At 40.5% G+C, this 14,473-nt stretch overlaps 9 non-coding genes across 9 annotated transcripts; all 9 read right to left on the reverse strand.

Annotated features, from left to right (window-relative positions):
- Window positions 1-2,062: 2,062 nt before the first annotated feature.
- Window positions 2,063-2,135, reverse strand: trnav-aac (transfer RNA valine (anticodon AAC)). Its single transcript has one exon. It is a non-coding gene; the product is annotated as a tRNA-Val (tRNA).
- A 1,838-nt stretch (window positions 2,136-3,973) lies between these two features.
- trnav-cac (transfer RNA valine (anticodon CAC)) lies at window positions 3,974-4,046 on the reverse strand. The gene has a single exon. It is a non-coding gene; the product is annotated as a tRNA-Val (tRNA).
- Window positions 4,047-4,899: 853 nt separating this feature from the next.
- Window positions 4,900-4,972, reverse strand: trnav-aac (transfer RNA valine (anticodon AAC)). Its single transcript has one exon. It is a non-coding gene; the product is annotated as a tRNA-Val (tRNA).
- Window positions 4,973-6,810: 1,838 nt separating this feature from the next.
- trnav-cac (transfer RNA valine (anticodon CAC)) lies at window positions 6,811-6,883 on the reverse strand. Its single transcript has one exon. It is a non-coding gene; the product is annotated as a tRNA-Val (tRNA).
- An 853-nt stretch (window positions 6,884-7,736) lies between these two features.
- trnav-aac (transfer RNA valine (anticodon AAC)) lies at window positions 7,737-7,809 on the reverse strand. Its single transcript has one exon. It is a non-coding gene; the product is annotated as a tRNA-Val (tRNA).
- Window positions 7,810-9,647: 1,838 nt separating this feature from the next.
- On the reverse strand, window positions 9,648-9,720 carry trnav-cac (transfer RNA valine (anticodon CAC)). Its single transcript has one exon. It is a non-coding gene; the product is annotated as a tRNA-Val (tRNA).
- An 853-nt stretch (window positions 9,721-10,573) lies between these two features.
- Window positions 10,574-10,646, reverse strand: trnav-aac (transfer RNA valine (anticodon AAC)). The gene has a single exon. It is a non-coding gene; the product is annotated as a tRNA-Val (tRNA).
- Window positions 10,647-12,578: 1,932 nt separating this feature from the next.
- trnav-cac (transfer RNA valine (anticodon CAC)) lies at window positions 12,579-12,651 on the reverse strand. The gene has a single exon. It is a non-coding gene; the product is annotated as a tRNA-Val (tRNA).
- Window positions 12,652-13,536: 885 nt separating this feature from the next.
- On the reverse strand, window positions 13,537-13,609 carry trnav-aac (transfer RNA valine (anticodon AAC)). Its single transcript has one exon. It is a non-coding gene; the product is annotated as a tRNA-Val (tRNA).
- Between the last annotated feature and the right edge of the window lie 864 nt (window positions 13,610-14,473).

The following is a 14,473-nucleotide window of genomic DNA, read 5'->3' on the forward strand; positions in this document are numbered from 1 at the left end:
GCTGAAATGACAGAAAACTGTCTGCACTTTTGTTTGTTTTACCTAGGATTATATTGCCATTTCTTTGGATATATCCATTATAATGACCCTGATAAATGAATTTGCCTGGCTCAGAGAAGCTGTCATTCTGGTCACATTCATACACATCGCACGGTGGAGGTCACCAAAAAAACGGCAACATTGATCCACAGGTTGGAGAGGCAGACAGCAAGGTTTAGACAAACCTCAACTGTTTCAAACCATATGCTAGCCTAGGGGCATTGGGAAATATTGTCTAGACCAGTGATATTTAAAGTCGGGGTCGGGGGGACTGCAGTGGGGATATATATATTCATTATTTAGGAACAAAAAATTATGAGTACAGATTATTGTACGAGACAATATAGAAACGTTTTTGAGAAAGTTAATTAGAAAAAAAGTATTTGATTGGGTAATTGAAGGTTATTTGTTGATGTAAAAAAAAATGTAACGTACCGATTTTAAAGTTGTATTTGGGGTGGGATCACAAGAAATGATTGCAAAAAAATGGGGACCCCAGAAATTCTGGAGGAAAAAATGGTGTCCCTGCTGAAAAGGTTTGAATACCATTGGTCTAGACACATTTTTCCAGGGGAGATGAAGTTTATAAATTGACTGGCTGGGCCGTGGAACAGTGGATGCGCATTTATAAATCTAATGGAACCGCTAACAGGCACTACCTGCAGAATGCTGGGATGGTGGTGCTTCAACTCCCTGCTATTAACCAATTAGCATCCAGGATCCAAACAACCTGTTTTATAACATTGCATTGCCTCTGGTTATTGAAAGACATGTCTAAGACTGGTCTATTCATGTATTCTGCAGGCCTATGTATTTGTTTCGTTTTTTTTCAGTTATCACTATCTGCCTCTGGTTAATGAAAGACATGTCTAAGACTGGTCTATTCATGTATTCTGTAGGCCTATGTATTTGTTTAGTTTTTTTTCACTTATCACTATCTGCCTCTGGTTATTGAAAGACATGTCTAAGACTGGTCTATTCATGTATTCTGCAGGCCTATGTATTTGTTTCGTTTTTTTCAGTTATGACCCTGTTTCTGTCATCACTATCTGTTTTGTTAAAATTTGTTTCCGCCCGGTTTCGAACCGGGGACCTTTCTCGTGTGGGGCGAACGTGATAACCACTACACTACAGAAACTACAAGAAAAAGAGTGGAAGTCATGGAAAATGTTAGGAATGCCCACAAGTCTACCGCCCATAATATCCCAAATAGAGTACCACAGTAGGAGTCATAATACCCATAAGAACTAGCGGTCGAACAGGGAAATGGTTCCAATCGTTTTTCCACCATTCATATTCCCCACAGGGGATTTTAAAAACAGTTAAAAAAGGCCTGTGTTTCTTGTTGGCTTACCCTGGCATGGTAACCGTGTAATTCTCTCTAGGACAAGGTGACTTTTATAAAAAATATTCGGCTGTATTTACCCCCCCAAAATTAAATGCTAATTAACTGCTAATGTGGCTATCATAAAGAACTACAAATGTATTATTTTAAGTGTTTCTAAAATCCCATATGGGAAAAATGAATGGTGGAAAAATGGTTGGAACCATTTCCCTGTTTGACCGCTAGGTTTTATGGGTATTATGACACCTCCACTGTGGGGCTTTCCCCAGTTTTATTTGACAATTTGTATCATGTTAAATATTAGCCACTATCGGGAGCCACTGTCAGTAACAGCCACATACATTTATTTTGGCATACTTTCATTCCGTTGACCTTTCTTTAATCTGTCACATCCTTGTGAATTGTTCCTGAGGGTTGCTAGCATTAGTGAATCATATTAAGCTAAAGTATTGCAATAATTTGGGACATGTAGCCTATTTGAATCATTATGGAACTCAGACCACACGTAGCAGGAATTTATTCAGAGCGCCCAAGCTAGCCACCCCAGCAGAGTGCGTTACGCGACTTAAAAGGGTAAGTCTGAATAGCAAATACTGAGAAGTGCGTAGGAAAAGCATGAATTCCTAAATTGGGATCGAGCCCTAAGTGAATAGGCTTACTGTCTAATTTGTTAAAATGTGTTTCCGCCCGGTCTCGAACCGGGGACCTTTCGCGTGTTAGGCGAACGTGATAACCACTACACTACGGAAACTGCGTGAGTAGGATACTAAGGGTGTGACTTTGGCTGGGTTGGTGGGTGGGTGGGGCATTTATCGCTCTCAGAACCAAATGAAGTCAGAAATGACTTAGTCCATTAACTAAGCAATCAGCCTTGAGATCCCGGGAATTATCGTGTGAATAACTCCTGAATAAGGGCTGATTCACCGTAGGGATGGTTTGGCTGAGCAGCCGGCTCTTGGAAGAGTCTTGGTGGTTCCAAACTTCTTCCTTTTAAGAATGATGGAAGCCACTGTGTTCTTGGGTACCTTCAATGCTGCAGAAATGTATCGGTACCCTTCCCCACGTCTGTGCCTCGACACAATCCTCTCTCGGAGCTCTAGGGACAATTCCTTCCACCTCATGGCTTAGTTTATGCTCTGACATGCACTGTCAACTGTGGAACCTTATATAGACAGACAGGTGTGTGCCTTTTCAAATCATGACCAATCCATTGAATTTACCACAGGTGGACTCCAATCAAGTTGTAGAAACATCTCAAGGATGATCAATGGAAACAGGATGGACCTGAGCTCAATTTCCAGCCTCATAGCAAAGGGTCTGAAAACGTATGTAAATAAGGTATTTTTTAAATCTTTTTTTATGAATTAAAAATGATATGTTATCGCTTTGTCATTATGGGGTATTGTGTGTAGATAGATTTTATTTGACTTAATCCGTTTTCAGAATAAGGCTGTAACGTAACAAAATGTGGAAAAAAGTAAGGGGTCTGAATACTTTCCGAATGCACTGTAGCTATGCAGGCTAGCTACTTTTCCTTTGCTAGCCAGCCAACTAAATCTATCACACAATCACATCAAGCAGCTGAAATGACAGAAAACTGTCTGCACTTTTGTTTGTTTTACCTAGGATTATATTGCCATTTCTTTGGATATATCCATTATAATGACCCTGATAAATTAATTTGCCTGGCTCAGAGAAGCTGTCATTCTGGTCACATTCATACACATCGCACGGTGGAGGTCATCAAAAAAACAGCAACATTGATCCACAGGTTGGAGAGGCAGACAGCAAGGTTTAGACAAACCTCAACTGTTTCAAACCATATGCTAGCCTAGGGGCATTGGGAAATATTGTCTAGACCAGTGATATTTAAAGTCGGGGTCGGGGGGACTGCAGTGGGGATATATATATTCATTATTTAGGAACAAAAAATTATGAGTACAGATTATTGTACGAGACAATATAGAAACGTTTTTGAGAAAGTTAATTAGAAAAAAAGTATTTGATTGGGTAATTGAAGGTTATTTGTTGATGTAAAAAAAAATGTAACGTACCGATTTTAAAGTTGTATTTGGGGTGGGATCACAAGAAATGATTGCAAAAAAATGGGGACCCCAGAAATTCTGGAGGAAAAAATGGTGTCCCTGCTGAAAAGGTTTGAATACCATTGGTCTAGACACATTTTTCCAGGGGAGATGAAGTTTATAAATTGACTGGCTGGGCCGTGGGACAGTGGATGCGCATTTATAAATCTAATGGAACCGCTAACAGGCACTACCCGCAGAATGCTGGGATGGTGGTGCTTCAACTCCCTGCTATTAACCAATTAGCATCCAGGATCCAAACAACCTGTTTTATAACATTGCATTGCCTCTGGTTATTGAAAGACATGTCTAAGACTGGTCTATTCATGTATTCTGCAGGCCTATGTATTTGTTTCGTTTTTTTTCAGTTATCACTATCTGCCTCTGGTTAATGAAAGACATGTCTAAGACTGGTCTATTCATGTATTCTGCAGGCCTATGTATTTGTTTCGTTTTTTTCAGTTATGACCCTGTTTCTGTCATCACTATCTGTTTTGTTAAAATTTGTTTCCGCCCGGTTTCGAACCGGGGACCTTTCGCGTGTGAGGCGAACGTGATAACCACTACACTACGGAAACTGCAAGAAAAAGAGTGGAAGTCATGGAAAATGTTAGGAATGCCCACAAGTCTACCGCCCATAATATCCCAAATAGAGTACCACAGTAGGAGTCATAATACCCATAAGAACTAGCGGTCGAACAGGGAAATGGTTCCAATCGTTTTTCCACCATTCATATTCCCCACAGGGGATTTTAAAAACTATTCAAAAAGGCCTGTGTTTCTTGTTGGCTTACCCTGGCATGGTAACCGTGTAATTCTCTCTAGGACAAGGTGACTTTTATAAAAAATGCTAATTAACTGCTAATGTGGCTATCATAAAGAACTACAAATGTATTATTTTAAGTGTTTCTAAAATCCCATATGGGAAAAATGAATGGTGGAAAAATGGTTGGAACCATTTCCCTGTTTGACCGCTAGGTTTTATGGGTATTATGACACCTCCACTGTGGGGCTTTCCCCAGTTTTATTTGACAATTTGTATCATGTTAAATATTAGCCACTATCGGGAGCCACTGTCAGTAACAGCCACATACATTTATTTTGGCATACTTTCATTCCGTTGACCTTTCTTTAATCTGTCACATCCTTGTGAATTGTTCCTGAGGGTTGCTAGCATTAGTGAATCATATTAAGCTAAAGTATTGCAATAATTTGGGACATGTAGCCTATTTGAATCATTATGGAACTCAGACCACACGTAGCAGGAATTTATTCAGAGCGCCCAAGCTAGCCACCCCAGCAGAGTGCGTTACGCGACTTAAAAGGGTAAGTCTGAATAGCAAATACTGAGAAGTGCGTAGGAAAAGCATGAATTCCTAAATTGGGATCGAGCCCTAAGTGAATAGGCTTACTGTCTAATTTGTTAAAATGTGTTTCCGCCCGGTCTCGAACCGGGGACCTTTCGCGTGTTAGGCGAACGTGATAACCACTACACTACGGAAACTGCGTGAGTAGGATACTAAGGGTGTGACTTTGGCTGGGTGGGTGGGTGGGTGGGGCATTTATCGCTCTCAGAACCAAATGAAGTCAGAAATGACTTAGTCCATTAACTAAGCAATCAGCCTTGAGATCCCGGGAATTATCGTGTGAATAACTCCTGAATAAGGGCTGATTCACCGTAGGGATGGTTTGGCTGAGCAGCCGGCTCTTGGAAGAGTCTTGGTGGTTCCAAACTTCTTCCTTTTAAGAATGATGGAAGCCACTGTGTTCTTGGGTACCTTCAATGCTGCAGAAATGTATCGGTACCCTTCCCCACGTCTGTGCCTCGACACAATCCTCTCTCGGAGCTCTAGGGACAATTCCTTCCACCTCATGGCTTAGTTTATGCTCTGACATGCACTGTCAACTGTGGAACCTTATATAGACAGACAGGTGTGTGCCTTTTCAAATCATGACCAATCCATTGAATTTACCACAGGTGGACTCCAATCAAGTTGTAGAAACATCTCAAGGATGATCAATGGAAACAGGATGGACCTGAGCTCAATTTCCAGCCTCATAGCAAAGGGTCTGAAAACGTATGTAAATAAGGTATTTTTTAAATCTTTTTTTATGAATTAAAAATGATATGTTATCGCTTTGTCATTATGGGGTATTGTGTGTAGATAGATTTTATTTGACTTAATCCGTTTTCAGAATAAGGCTGTAACGTAACAAAATGTGGAAAAAAGTAAGGGGTCTGAATATTTTCCGAATGCACTGTAGCTATGCAGGCTAGCTACTTTTCCTTTGCTAGCCAGCCAACTAAATCTATCACACAATCACATCAAGCAGCTGAAATGACAGAAAACTGTCTGCACTTTTGTTTGTTTTACCTAGGATTATATTGCCATTTCTTTGGATATATCCATTATAATGACCCTGATAAATGAATTTGCCTGGCTCAGAGAAGCTGTCATTCTGGTCACATTCATACACATCGCACGGTGGAGGTCATCAAAAAAACGGCAACATTGATCCACAGGTTGGAGAGGCAGACAGCAAGGTTTAGACAAACCTCAACTGTTTCAAACCATATGCTAGCCTAGGGGCATTGGGAAATATTGTCTAGACCAGTGATATTTAAAGTCGGGGTCGGGGGGACTGCAGTGGGGATATATATATTCATTATTTAGGAACAAAAAATTATGAGTACAGATTATTGTACGAGACAATATAGAAACGTTTTTGAGAAAGTTAATTAGAAAAAAAGTATTTGATTGGGTAATTGAAGGTTATTTGTTGATGTAAAAAAAAATGTAACGTACCGATTTTAAAGTTGTATTTGGGGTGGGATCACAAGAAATGATTGCAAAAAAATGGGGACCCCAGAAATTCTGGAGGAAAAAATGGTGTCCCTGCTGAAAAGGTTTGAATACCATTGGTCTAGACACATTTTTCCAGGGGAGATGAAGTTTATAAATTGACTGGCTGGGCCATGGGACAGTGGATGCGCATTTATAAATCTAATGGAACCGCTAACAGGCACTACCCGCAGAATGCTGGGATGGTGGTGCTTCAACTCCCTGCTATTAACCAATTAGCATCCAGGATCCAAACAACCTGTTTTATAACATTGCATTGCCTCTGGTTATTGAAAGACATGTCTAAGACTGGTCTATTCATGTATTCTGCAGGCCTATGTATTTGTTTCGTTTTTTTTCAGTTATCACTATCTGCCTCTGGTTAATGAAAGACATGTCTAAGACTGGTCTATTCATGTATTCTGCAGGCCTATGTATTTGTTTCGTTTTTTTCAGTTATGACCCTGTTTCTGTCATCACTATCTGTTTTGTTAAAATTTGTTTCCGCCCGGTTTCGAACCGGGGACCTTTTGCGTGTGAGGCGAACGTGATAACCACTACACTACAGAAACTGCAAGAAAAAGAGTGGAAGTCATGGAAAATGTTAGGAATGCCCACAAGTCTACCGCCCATAATATCCCAAATAGAGTACCACAGTAGGAGTCATAATACCCATAAGAACTAGCGGTCGAACAGGGAAATGGTTCCAATCGTTTTTCCAGCGTTCATATTCCCCACAGGGGATTTTAAAAACAATTACAAAAGGCCTGTGTTTCTTGTTGGCTTACCCTGGCATGGTAACCGTGTAATTCTCTCTAGGACAAGGTGACTTTTATAAAAAATGCTAATTAACTGCTAATGTGGCTATCATAAAGAACTACAAATGTATTATTTTAAGTGTTTCTAAAATCCCATATGGGAAAAATGAATGGTGGAAAAATGGTTGGAACCATTTCCCTGTTTGACCGCTAGGTTTTATGGGTATTATGACACCTCCACTGTGGGGCTTTCCCCAGTTTTATTTGACAATTTGTATCATGTTAAATATTAGCCACTATCGGGAGCCACTGTCAGTAACAGCCACATACATTTATTTTGGCATACTTTCATTCCGTTGACCTTTCTTTAATCTGTCACATCCTTGTGAATTGTTCCTGAGGGTTGCTAGCATTAGTGAATCATATTAAGCTAAAGTATTGCAATAATTTGGGACATGTAGCCTATTTGAATCATTATGGAACTCAGACCACACGTAGCAGGAATTTATTCAGAGCGCCCAAGCTAGCCACCCCAGCAGAGTGCGTTACGCGACTTAAAAGGGTAAGTCTGAATAGCAAATACTGAGAAGTGCGTAGGAAAAGCATGAATTCCTAAATTGGGATCGAGCCCTAAGTGAATAGGTGTACTATCTAATTTGTTAAAATGTGTTTCCGCCCGGTCTCGAACCGGGGACCTTTCGCGTGTTAGGCGAACGTGATAACCGCTACACTACGGAAACTGCGTGAGTAGCATACTAAGGGTGTGACTTTGGCTGGGTGGGTGGGTGGGTGGGGCATTTATCGCTCTCAGAACCAAATGAAGTCAGAAATGACTTAGTCCATTAACTAAGCAATCAGCCTTGAGATCCCGGGAATTATCGTGTGAATAACTCCTGAATAAGGGCTGATTCACCGTAGGGATGGTTTGGCTGAGCAGCCGGCTCTTGGAAGAGTCTTGGTGGTTCCAAACTTCTTCCTTTTAAGAATGATGGAAGCCACTGTGTTCTTGGGTACCTTCAATGCTGCAGAAATGTATCGGTACCCTTCCCCACGTCTGTGCCTCGACACAATCCTCTCTCGGAGCTCTAGGGACAATTCCTTCCACCTCATGGCTTAGTTTATGCTCTGACATGCACTGTCAACTGTGGAACCTTATATAGACAGACAGGTGTGTGCCTTTTCAAATCATGACCAATCCATTGAATTTACCACAGGTGGACTCCAATCAAGTTGTAGAAACATCTCAAGGATGATCAATGGAAACAGGATGGACCTGAGCTCAATTTCCAGCCTCATAGCAAAGGGTCTGAAAACGTATGTAAATAAGGTATTTTTTAAATCTTTTTTTATGAATTAAAAATGATATGTTATCGCTTTGTCATTATGGGGTATTGTGTGTAGATAGATTTTATTTGACTTAATCCGTTTTCAGAATAAGGCTGTAACGTAACAAAATGTGGAAAAAAGTAAGGGGTCTGAATACTTTCCGAATGCACTGTAGCTATGCAGGCTAGCTACTTTTCCTTTGCTAGCCAGCCAACTAAATCTATCACACAATCACATCAAGCAGCTGAAATGACAGAAAACTGTCTGCACTTTTGTTTGTTTTACCTAGGATTATATTGCCATTTCTTTGGATATATCCATTATAATGACCCTGATAAATGAATTTGCCTGGCTCAGAGAAGCTGTCATTCTGGTCACATTCATACACATCGCACGGTGGAGGTCATCAAAAAAACGGCAACATTGATCCACAGGTTGGAGAGGCAGACAGCAAGGTTTAGACAAACCTCAACTGTTTCAAACCATATGCTAGCCTAGGGGCATTGGGAAATATTGTCTAGACCAGTGATATTTAAAGTCGGGGTCGGGGGGACTGCAGTGGGGATATATATATTCATTATTTAGGAACAAAAAATTATGAGTACAGATTATTGTACGAGACAATATAGAAACGTTTTTGAGAAAGTTAATTAGAAAAAAAGTATTTGATTGGGTAATTGAAGGTTATTTGTTGATGTAAAAAAAAATGTAACGTACCGATTTTAAAGTTGTATTTGGGGTGGGATCACAAGAAATGATTGCAAAAAAATGGGGACCCCAGAAATTCTGGAGGAAAAAATGGTGTCCCTGCTGAAAAGGTTTGAATACCATTGGTCTAGACACATTTTTCCAGGGGAGATGAAGTTTATAAATTGACTGGCTGGGCCGTGGGACAGTGGATGCGCATTTATAAATCTAATGGAACCGCTAACAGGCACTACCCGCAGAATGCTGGGATGGTGGTGCTTCAACTCCCTGCTATTAACCAATTAGCATCCAGGATCCAAACAACCTGTTTTATAACATTGCATTGCCTCTGGTTATTGAAAGACATGTCTAAGACTGGTCTATTCATGTATTCTGCAGGCCTATGTATTTGTTTCGTTTTTTTTCAGTTATCACTATCTGCCTCTGGTTAATGAAAGACATGTCTAAGACTGGTCTATTCATGTATTCTGCAGGCCTATGTATTTGTTTCGTTTTTTTCAGTTATGACCCTGTTTCTGTCATCACTATCTGTTTTGTTAAAATTTGTTTCCGCCCGGTTTCGAACCGGGGACCTTTCGCGTGTGAGGCGAACGTGATAACCACTACACTACGGAAACTGCAAGAAAAAGAGTGGAAGTCATGGAAAATGTTAGGAATGCCCACAAGTCTACCGCCCATAATATCCCAAATAGAGTACCACAGTAGGAGTCATAATACCCATAAGAACTAGCGGTCGAACAGGGAAATGGTTCCAATCGTTTTTCCAGCGTTCATATTCCCCACAGGGGATTTTAAAAACAATTACAAAAGGCCTGTGTTTCTTGTTGGCTTACCCTGGCATGGTAACCGTGTAATTCTCTCTAGGACAAGGTGACTTTTATAAAAAATGCTAATTAACTGCTAATGTGGCTATCATAAAGAACTACAAATGTATTATTTTAAGTGTTTCTAAAATCCCATATGGGAAAAATGAATGGTGGAAAAATGGTTGGAACCATTTCCCTGTTTGACCGCTAGGTTTTATGGGTATTATGACACCTCCACTGTGGGGCTTTCCCCAGTTTTATTTGACAATTTGTATCATGTTAAATATTAGCCACTATCGGGAGCCACTGTCAGTAACAGCCACATACATTTATTTTGGCATACTTTCATTCCGTTGACCTTTCTTTAATCTGTCACATCCTTGTGAATTGTTCCTGAGGGTTGCTAGCATTAGTGAATCATATTAAGCTAAAGTATTGCAATAATTTGGGACATGTAGCCTATTTGAATCATTATGGAACTCAGACCACACGTAGCAGGAATTTATTCAGAGCGCCCAAGCTAGCCACCCCAGCAGAGTGCGTTACGCGACTTAAAAGGGTAAGTCTGAATAGCAAATACTGAGAAGTGCGTAGGAAAAGCATGAATTCCTAAATTGGGATCGAGCCCTAAGTGAATAGGTGTACTATCTAATTTGTTAAAATGTGTTTCCGCCCGGTCTCGAACCGGGGACCTTTCACGTGTTAGGCGAACGTGATAACCGCTACACTACGGAAACTGCGTGAGTAGGATACTAAGGGTGTGACTTTGGCTGGGTGGGTGGGTGGGTGGGGCATTTATCGCTCTCAGAACCAAATGAAGTCAGAAATGACTTAGTCCATTAACTAAGCAATAAGGCTTGAGATCCCGGGAATTATCGTGTGAATAACTCCTGAATAAGGGCTGATTCACCGTAGGGATGGTTTGGCTGAGCAGCCGGCTCTTGGAAGAGTCTTGGTGGTTCCAAACTTCTTCCTTTTAAGAATGATGGAAGCCACTGTGTTCTTGGGTACCTTCAATGCTGCAGAAATGTATCGGTACCCTTCCCCACGTCTGTGCCTCGACACAATCCTGTCTCGGAGCTCTAGGGACAATTCCTTCCACCTCATGGCTTAGTTTATGCTCTGACATGCACTGTCAACTGTGGAACCTTATATAGACAGACAGGTGTGTGCCTTTTCAAATCATGACCAATCCATTGAATTTACCACAGGTGGACTCCAATCAAGTTGTAGAAACATCTCAAGGATGATCAATGGAAACAGGATGGACCTGAGCTCAATTTCCAGCCTCATAGCAAAGGGTCTGAAAACGTATCTAAATAAGGTATTTTTTAAATCTTTTTTTATGAATTAAAAATGATATGTTATCGCTTTGTCATTATGGGGTATTGTGTGTAGATAGATTTTATTTGACTTAATCCGTTTTCAGAATAAGGCTGTAACGTAACAAAATGTGGAAAAAAGTAAGGGGTCTGAATACTTTCCGAATGCACTGTAGCTATGCAGGCTAGCTACTTTTCCTTTGCTAGCCAGCCAACTAAATCTATCACACAATCACATCAAGCAGCTGAAATGACAGAAAACTGTCTGCACTTTTGTTTGTTTTACCTAGGATTATATTGCCATTTCTTTGGATATATCCATTATAATGAACCTGATAAATGAATTTGCCTGGCTCAGAGAAGCTGTCATTCTGGTCACATTCATACACATCGCACGGTGGAGGTCACCAAAAAAACGGCAACATTGATCCACAGGTTGGAGAGGCAGACAGCAAGGTTTAGACAAACCTCAACTGTTTCAAACCATATGCTAGCCTAGGGGCATTGGGAAATATTGTCTAGACCAGTGATATTTAAAGTCGGGGTCGGGGGGACTGCAGTGGGGATATATATATTCATTATTTAGGAACAAAAAATTATGAGTACAGATTATTGTACGAGACAATATAGAAACGTTTTTGAGAAAGTTAATTAGAAAAAAAGTATTTGATTGGGTAATTGAAGGTTATTTGTTGATGTAAAAAAAAATGTAACGTACCGATTTTAAAGTTGTATTTGGGGTGGGATCACAAGAAATGATTGCAAAAAAATGGGGACCCCAGAAATTCTGGAGGAAAAAATGGTGTCCCTGCTGAAAAGGTTTGAATACCATTGGTCTAGACACATTTTTCCAGGGGAGATGAAGTTTATAAATTGACTGGCTGGGCCGTGGAACAGTGGATGCGCATTTATAAATCTAATGGAACCGCTAACAGGCACTACCTGCAGAATGCTGGGATGGTGGTGCTTCAACTCCCTGCTATTAACCAATTAGCATCCAGGATCCAAACAACCTGTTTTATAACATTGCATTGCCTCTGGTTATTGAAAGACATGTCTAAGACTGGTCTATTCATGTATTCTGCAGGCCTATGTATTTGTTTCGTTTTTTTCAGTTATCACTATCTGCCTCTGGTTAATGAAAGACATGTCTAAGACTGGTCTATTCATGTATTCTGTAGGCCTATGTATTTGTTTAGTTTTTTTTCACTTATCACTATCTGCCTCTGGTTATTGAAAGACATGTCTAAGACTGGTCTATTCATGTATTCTGCAGGCCTATGTATTTGTTTCGTTTTTTTCAGTTATGACCCTGTTTCTGTCATCACTATCTGTTTTGTTAAAATTTGTTTCCGCCCGGTTTCGAACCGGGGACCTTTCGCGTGTGAGGCGAACGTGATAACCACTACACTACAGAAACTACAAGAAAAAGAGTGGAAGTCATGGAAAATGTTAGGAATGCCCACAAGTCTACCGCCCATAATATCCCAAATAGAGTACCACAGTAGGAGTCATAATACCCATAAGAACTAGCGGTCGAACAGGGAAATGGTTCCAATCGTTTTTCCACCATTCATATTCCCCACAGGGGATTTTAAAAACAGTTAAAAAAGGCCTGTGTTTCTTGTTGGCTTACCCTGGCATGGTAACCGTGTAATTCTCTCTCGGACAAGGTGACTTTTATAAAAAATATTCGCCTGTATTTACCCCCCCAAAATTAAATGCTAATTAACTGCTAATGTGGCTATCATAAAGAACTACAAATGTATTATTTTAAGTGTTTCTAAAATCCCATATGGGAAAAATGAATGGTGGAAAAATGGTTGGAACCATTTCCCTGTTTGACCGCTAGGTTTTATGGGTATTATGACACCTCCACTGTGGGGCTTTCCCCAGTTTTATTTGACAATTTGTATCATGTTAAATATTAGCCACTATCGGGAGCCACTGTCAGTAACAGCCACATACATTTATTTTGGCATACTTTCATTCCGTTGACCTTTCTTTAATCTGTCACATCCTTGTGAATTGTTCCTGAGGGTTGCTAGCATTAGTGAATCATATTAAGCTAAAGTATTGCAATAATTTGGGACATGTAGCCTATTTGAATCATTATGGAACTCAGACCACACGTAGCAGGAATTTATTCAGAGCGCCCAAGCTAGCCACCCCAGCAGAGTGCGTTACGCGACTTAAAAGGGTAAGTCTGAATAGCAAATACTGAGAAGTGCGTAGGAAAAGCATGAATTCCTAAATTGGGATCGAGCCCTAAGTGAATAGGTGTACTATCTAATTTGTTAAAATGTGTTTCCGCCCGGTCTCGAACCGGGGACCTTTCACGTGTTAGGCGAACGTGATAACCGCTACACTACGGAAACTGCATGAGTAGGATACTAAGGGTGTGACTTTGGCTGGGTGGGTGGGTGGGTGGGGCATTTATCGCTCTCAGAACCAAATGAAGTCAGAAATGACTTAGTCCATTAACTAAGCAATAAGGCTTGAGATCCCGGGAATTATCGTGTGAATAACTCCTGAATAAGGGCTGATTCACCGTAGGGATGGTTTGGCTGAGCAGCCGGCTCTTGGAAGAGTCTTGGTGGTTCCAAACTTCTTCCTTTTAAGAATGATGGAAGCCACTGTGTTCTTGGGTACCTTCAATGCTGCAGAAATGTATCGGTACCCTTCCCCACGTCTGTGCCTCGACACAATCCTGTCTCGGAGCTCTAGGGACAATTCCTTCCACCTCATGGCTTAGTTTATGCTCTGACATGCACTGTCAACTGTGGAACCTTATATAGACAGACAGGTGTGTGCCTTTTCAAATCATGACCAATCCATTGAATTTACCACAGGTGGACTCCAATCAAGTTGTAGAAACATCTCAAGGATGATCAATGGAAACAGGATGGACCTGAGCTCAATTTCCAGCCTCATAGCAAAGGGTCTGAAAACGTATGTAAATAAGGTATTTTTTAAATCTTTTTTTATGAATTAAAAATGATATGTTATCGCTTTGTCATTATGGGGTATTGTGTGTAGATAGATTTTATTTGACTTAATCCGTTTTCAGAATAAGGCTGTAACGTAACAAAATGTGGAAAAAAGTAAGGGGTCTGAATACTTTCCGAATGCACTGTAGCTATGCAGGCTAGCTACTTTTCCTTTGCTAGCCAGCCAACTAAATCTATCACACAATCACATCAAGCAGCTGAAATGACAGAAAACTGTCTGCACTTTTGTTT

Source organism: Salmo salar, chromosome 14, assembly GCF_965601325.2.
Source record: "Salmo salar chromosome 14, fSalSal1, whole genome shotgun sequence".
In the NCBI taxonomy this organism is placed as follows: Eukaryota; Metazoa; Chordata; class Actinopteri; order Salmoniformes; family Salmonidae; genus Salmo; species Salmo salar.